Source organism: Tachyglossus aculeatus, chromosome 12 (assembly GCF_015852505.1).
Source record: "Tachyglossus aculeatus isolate mTacAcu1 chromosome 12, mTacAcu1.pri, whole genome shotgun sequence".
Taxonomy (NCBI): Eukaryota; Metazoa; Chordata; class Mammalia; order Monotremata; family Tachyglossidae; genus Tachyglossus; species Tachyglossus aculeatus.
In genome coordinates this window covers 3,635,253-3,642,636 of record NC_052077.1, presented here as the reverse complement: position 1 = coordinate 3,642,636, position 7,384 = coordinate 3,635,253, and the positions used below count along the sequence as shown (strand labels likewise).

General features: G+C 41.8%; 1 non-coding gene across 1 annotated transcript; it reads right to left on the bottom strand.

Annotated features, from left to right (window-relative positions):
* Positions 1–6,676: 6,676 nt before the first annotated feature.
* Positions 6,677–6,814, bottom strand: LOC119936008. Its single transcript, XR_005453603.1, has one exon. It is a non-coding gene; the product is annotated as a small nucleolar RNA SNORA7 (small nucleolar RNA).
* Between the last annotated feature and the right edge of the window lie 570 nt (positions 6,815–7,384).

The following is a 7,384-nucleotide window of genomic DNA, read 5'->3' as shown; positions in this document are numbered from 1 at the left end:
TTGCCATTTGTCTGCTGTGTGTCCTTGTGCAAGTTACTTACCTTCTCTGTGCCTCAGTTATCTCACCTGCAAAATGGGGATTCAGACCGTGAGCCCCACATAAGACAGGGACCGTGTCCAACATGATTAGCTTGTACCTACCCCAGGGATTAGTACAGTGCCTGGCACATAGTAAGCACTTAACAAATACCATAAAAATAGGTGAAAAGGTGTTTAATCCCCATTTTATAAATGAGGAAACAAGTTCAAAGTCACACAGCAAGCAAGTGGCAGATCCAGGATTTGAACACAGGTCCTCTGATTTCCAGATCTGTGCTCGCCCACTCTAAACCCCCTCTCCAACTTTTCCTCTGCTCCTTCTCCCCTCCCCATCACCCCAACTCACTCCCTTTTCTCTGCTTCCCTTCCCCTCCCACAGCACTTGTACAAAAATACAAAAATATGTACAAAATATGTACATATTTATAATTCTATTTATTTATATTAATAATGTGTATAGACCTATAATTCTATTGATTTATATTGGTGCTATTGATGCCTGTTTACTTGTTTTGATGCCTGTCTCCCCTATTCTAGACTGTGAGCTCATCATCGGCAGGGATTGTCTCTATTTGTTGCTGAATTGTACTTTGCAAGTGCTTAGTACAGTTCCCTGCACACAGTAAGCGCTCATAAATATAGTTGAATGAATAAATGAATGAATGAATAAATGCACTTTCCATTAGATAATACTGCTATTACTACAGCTACTAGACCTCTCCTCCATAAGAAGATTCTTGGGCAGACATCTTCCTTGCGTCAATGTGAATTGTGCAATTCTTCATGCTGGTCTTAAAAAATACTTTCTCTGTCCCATCTCGTTTGCATGTAACCTCTGAGCAAGAAAAGTAAGGCTTATTTGCAGAGTCTGGAATTGGGATTCTGGTTGACGTGGCCTCCCCAGTAGAGTCAATGCTCGATGATGTGGCCTCAATATAGCTGATGTCAGCATCAAAAAGTAATACATTTATTAGAATAAATTGCACCATAGGCAGACGTATTAGGAAACATATGTGAAGCAGGACATGAAGTCTACACAAAAGACGTGAAGGCAATTATTAAATTTGGCAATGAAATTTGGACTTGGCATGAAGGAGATAAAAAGGAAATAGAAAGTGCCAAAATGAAATTTCTTACACCAGTCGCTGGATACACCAAAGGGATCAGATTCAAAGTGAAAAAACATGTAGACAATTTAAAAATTGATAGCCTAGCAGATTCTATTGAAAACAGGATCATAAATTCTCAGAAAGGAAAATGAGGTCGGGGAGAGTGGGTTAGAGATAAAAAGCTTTTAAGTAATTGATTTGGCTGAAAACGCCCCAATTAAAGAGACAACAGTATCACCACCAATGACATTAATAACGATGGTATTTGTTAAGAGCTTACTGTGTTCCAAGCACTGTTCTAAGCACTGGGGTAGATAAAAGGTAATCTGGTTGTCCCATGTGGGGCTCACAGTCTTAATCCCCATTTTACAGATGAGGGAACTGAGGCACAGAGAAGTTAAGTGACTTACCCAAGGTCACAGAGAAGATAAGTGGCGGAGCAGGGATTAGAACGAATGACCTCTGACTCCCAAGTCCGTTCTCTTTCCACTGTCACACCACTTCTCTGAACATTACCTAAAGTTGTCTTAAAATAACAGACTAGCAACCCCTAGTACACAAAGACAACAAAGCACCTCATGGGCAGGGAAAGTGTCTACCAACTCTATTATTTATAAGGCATTCTCCCAAGTGCTTAGTAGAGTGCTCTGCGTGCAGTAAGCACTCAATGAATGCCACCGATTGATTTAACATAACCATTGTACTGCCTGCTCTATTTCACTGGTTGTAATCTGGGATGGAAAACAGCCAAAATATGTCAAAGAATTCCCCCGACAGCCAAGATCAACTCTTCCTAGTTCAGCAACTGCCTTTGGCCCCGTTATGAGGTTATGCACACAATTGCAGCTGCAACTTAGCAAGACCTAGAGAGGGTAGTGCAGATGGCTTACCATATGGGGGTTGTGTTTTGGGGGGGGGGGGGTGGTATGATTTGTCATTCATAGGTCACACTTCTGTGCATAATCTAAGAGTATAAAAAATATGCTCCTATCCAGGCAGCTCACCGTACTGACAGGAGCTATGGAATAGAACCTTCTTAAATGTGCTGTATTCTTTTTTGGTAAAAGGAGGGAATACTACTAATAATGATGATGGTATTCGTTAAGTGCATACTATGTGCCAAGCACTGTTCTGAGCACTGGGGTAGATATAAGGTAAGCAGCTTGTCCCATGTGGGGCTCACAGTCTTAATCCCCATTTTTCCGATGTGGTAACTGAGGCACGGGGAAGCTAACTGACCTGCCCAAAGTCACACAGCTGGAAAATGGTGGAGTGGGATTAGAACCCACAACCTATGACTCCCAAACCCGTGCTCTTTCCACTATGCCATGCTGGGAACAACGCAGAGTCATAATTTGCCATTATTGGGCCCTGACAAATTCTCCTGGGACCCTGAGGCCAACACCTAAAGCTCTCTGTGGGCAGGGAAGGTGTCTGCTATGTTTTTCAGATTGTATTCTCCCAAACTTTTAGTACAGTGCTCTGCACACAGTAAGTGCTCAGCAAATACGATTGACTGACATTGATTTACAGGGATTTGTCCCAACCAAAAAGAAAGGAGCCCAAGGAATTTTCATAAAAATGAAAAATGCCCTCTACTCGCTTGATTCTATGTTGAGCGATGGTATCCGTCACCTCGCTAGCACTTACCTTGACTTTGTAAGGTGGTATTAATTTTTTTGAAAACCTTTCCTATTAATTATATTTATTAAGCACTTCCCATGTGTAGAGCACTGTGCTAAATGTGTAAAACACAGACCAGCATAGACAGATGGGTCTTAACTGAGCCATATTTCTTTATGGCACAGGTACTGGGTGTGAACTCATAGTTTCGTAGTTATTCTCATGCTTCATACAGTGCTTGGCACATAGTAAGTGCTCAACAAATATCATGATTACTAGTAGTATTTGTTCACTATACCTCCCAGTAGGAATACTTCTTTTGTAGAGTCACCCTCCATATTAAATGCATTGCCTTCTTTATTTTCCTGTGATAGGTGGGATTGTTGTAGAAAACCAACTCTCTTGCTCTAATTTCGGAGTGGCAAGAGGGTACTAATAGTTACAATTACAATGACTTGGCAAACTAGAAAAGAATACATATGCTTCTAAGGGGGGGCATATGTAGATGTTAAGGTGGGGAGAGAAGGGAAAGTTGCCACAATTCCCTTGGGAGATTAATTATATCCTTGGGGTGAATGATACATTTTATTTGACTAATTTTACTTCCTCTCTAATTTTTCTGAAACACAAAAAGATGAGGAATTTCAGCATTTTAGTCCCCCGTTCTGAGGTTTACAGCCTCTGGGGCCTTACAGGAAGCACCAAAAAACTATTTATCTTACTTTCTGTGTCATTTTTCCAGCTGAGGGGCAGTAAGAGGTTGTTACTTTGTGTTGGGGGTTTGGAAAAAAAAAGACATTTCAGTTCCTTGTCTAGTAAAAAATGGATGGCAGCAAATGCTGTGGTCTTCTCCTGCTAGCCCTACTTTTCCTTCAATCAAGCCATCCATCAGTGTTATTATTAAGCGCTTACTGCATACAGAGCCATTTGTGAGGAAACAAAGGCTTAAAGCAGTTCTCAACATTTCCCAGTTTGATGTAACCTGAAGACATGAAAACAATCTATTGAGATGCCTCTTTCCCTCTTCTCCTCTTTGCTCCTCCACCAAGAAGAGACAATGAGGAGGAAACATGGGCCCTGGTACCCATGATTGTGTATGCTTTAGGGAAAACATGTAATTCACATGTTCAAATGTGCACCGAAGCACATTCATACATATCAGGGATGGAGACATGGATGAATATGGGTATGAACAGCAGACCTAGTTTCTGAGCACATTTTCAATGTGTTCTCAACCAATCTGGAACCACGCGAAGCTTAACTTGCATGGCGATTATCTGTAGAACAAAGACTTTAACAAAAATGCAGGTCTCGTGAAACGACATTAACTATAGCTTATTTCACCTGATTATGTTTAGCTCCTGGGGTGTGTTAAAATGTTTTACACGTTAAATGTGTTTAGGGGAATCTTCTGTTCTTCCACATAATTAAAGTATTCTATTGGCAGGAAAATTCAACATTTTTCTTATTTGCACCCCCCTGCCCCCATAATCCTGCAGCATACGCTTTGTCTTAAAATAGCATTTCCACCCTGGCACAGAGGATTAATGTGGTACCCATCAGAACCTCAGCTGCTAAGCCACACTTGAGAGGTCAGCAGATTACCCTCATGGGCAGCACCTCACAAGTTGGAAACTCAGAGAAAAGCACCAACTAGAAATGTTCTTCCTACATCTGTTGGCAAGAGTGAGCACTCTTCACCCGCTTCTATTCAGACTCTTCTTTAGCACTAACATGTGGTATCAATCACTCAATAAATCATTATCATATTTATTGAGTCCTTACTATGTGCAGAGCACTGTACCAAGTGCTTGGGAGAGTACAATGCAACCACAGACACGTTCAATTAGTTGTCAGGTTAGCAAGACTTAACTAATTTCGACAACTAGCCGTTACATTAAGGTCTCACAAATATGTCCTTCAGAAGAGAAATGTCTTCTCTAAGGATTTTTGAAGGTGGCTTAACAGGTTTATCCACTGCACAAGCAACTTCTGTTTCTGATGAGTTGTCAACCTTATGTACCAGTATTTCTAACTGCCAAGGAGAGACGAGATTGGGTATCTTCTGCTCAAAGAATGCCACTAAATACCCGCATCAATTCTGCTTCCTAAGAAACTTTCCCCGATTTGTTTCCAAAATCCAACTCCCAGTAATGACAATGGAATGGTTCAACAACAGCTGTTTGGACTGTTCAGCAGGATTGGTCTCATAAACCAAAAGCAATAAAGACTGAGGAACCTTTGCTGCTTCTATGGGTTTTTTTCCCAGAAATGTTAGAACAGACGTCTGTTTCGAGCTTTCCCTTCTTTTTCCTTTTTTTTAGAGATGCAGTGCAGGATCAGGATTTTATGTTACAATGAAGGGTGACACTTCAATCAAGGACAGAGCCATGGAAACCAAATATTCTACATACAGTACACTGCAGGGTAAGAAAGTCTACATGGAGAAGAGGGAAAAAAATAGTCTTGCCTACTTTTGCCAAAAAGCAGAGAAAATCAAAACCATGAAGCACTTACATACTGTGACTAGAATTGAATGCAGGATTTACACATAGCAATAGCGTGCATAAAGCACAATTCGGTATCCCACTGAAAATTTGTTATACAGGGCATTTCCTTGCCCTCATCAGTTATTAATAATAATAATAATAATTATGGTATTTGTTAAGCACTTACTATGTGCCAAGCACTATTCTAAGCTCTGGGACAGATACAAGGTCATCAGGTTGTCCCACATAGGGTTCAGAGTCTTAATACTCATTTTACAGATGAGGGAACTGAGGCACAGAGAAATGAAGTGACTTGCCCAAAGTCACCCAGCAGACAAGTGGCAGAGAAGGGATTAGAACCCACATCCTCTGATTCTCAAGCCCGTGCTCTTGCCCCTAGGCCACCCTACTTCTCACTAGGCCACGCTGCTTCTCTGGCCTCCCCCTTCTAGACTGTGAGCCCGTTGTTGGGTAGAGATTGTCTTTGTTGCTGAATAGTACTTCCCAAGCGCTTAGTACAGGGCCCTGCACACAGTAAGCACTCAATAAATGAGACTGAACTAATGAATGGTTACCCTAATCTAATAACGTTTACCATTATGTCAACCAGGATGTAGTTTAGCTTTGCCAGTTTGTGAGTCAATGCCTCTGCTCAACTCCTGAGATTTCCTTCAAATACTTCAGAAATGATGAATCAGTGACAGCTAAGAAGGCTTCCTCAGGAAGACCATTACCAATAGTATCCCAGAGTAGTTAGGGCAATCAATTAATCAATAATTCATTCAATTCAATCATATTTACTGAGCACTTATTGTGTGCAAATCACTGTACTAAGCACTTGGGAGAGTATAATAAGACAACAAACGTACACATTTCCTGCCCACAATGAACTCACAGTATAGAAATGGTATTTATTGGGCACTTACTCTGCTCCTGGCGCTGTGCGCCCTGATTCATTGGTGGGAGCTCTTCTGGAGCTAGACCGGGATGCTGAAGTCAGGGAAGGTCTCTCTGAGTGAACTCACATCACATGAAGATACAGAGGAAAACGTTTTGGGCTTTTTCTTCTTGTCTTTTACCTCCTCATTCACAACTGTCATTCTGGCTTGGTGGCTCAGCTGGGGAGAGTGGGGGTAAGATTTTCTGCCACACATCTTGTATTTCCTCTGGCCAACACCACTCCCGAATGCACCATGCATTTTTCTGTGTCACCAGGCTTGGTGTGGTGTCTTGTTGCTGTCGAGTCGTCTCTGACCCATAGCGATGCCACAGACACATCTCTCATCTGCAATCGTTCTGGTAGTGTAGCCATAGAGTTTTCTTGGTAAAAATACACACCTCCTTCTGTGCAGTAAACCTGAGTCTCCGCCCTCGACTCTCTCCCATGCCACTACTGCCCAGCATGGGTGAGTTTTGACTTGTAGCAGATTGCCTTCCATTCTCTAGCCACCATCCAAGCTAGGAATGGAATGGGTAGGCCTCTGCTTGACTCTCCCTCCTGTAGTCGAGACTGATAGAGTACTGGAAACTCTCCAGTTGTGATCCTGAGAGGGGAATGACAACCTAGGAACTAGTTACCCATGTATCCAAAAGTGTATTTAGATCTATTAATCAGTTCATTCATTCATTCATTCAATCGTATTTATTGAGCACTTACTGTGTGCAGAGCACTGTACTAAGCACTAGGGAAGTACAAGTTGGCAACATATAGAGACAGTCCCTACCCAACAATGGACTCGCAGACTAGAAGGGGGAGACAGACAATGAAACAAAACATTTAGACAGGTGACAAAACATGCCAATTGTGTTTATTGAGCCGGTACTATGTGCAGAGCACCGCACTAATCGATTGGGAGAGTACACTACAACAGAATTAGACAACTCTGTTCTTCCAAAATGGACTCAACCAGATCATTTTGAATTATAGTATCCTGCTAGGGAAGAGCTATGTTTAAGGAGCTCCCAAAAGGTCAGTAAAATTACAGTCAAGCAGCATGTAAGGTAAATGCGGAAATACGTTCTGTCCCAACAGGACAGGCTCATTTCCTAAGAGTCTTTTCTGAAGTTAGAGTTCCTTTCGAACCCATATTTGTTGATCATCTTCAGGTTTATAGCATGGGAGTC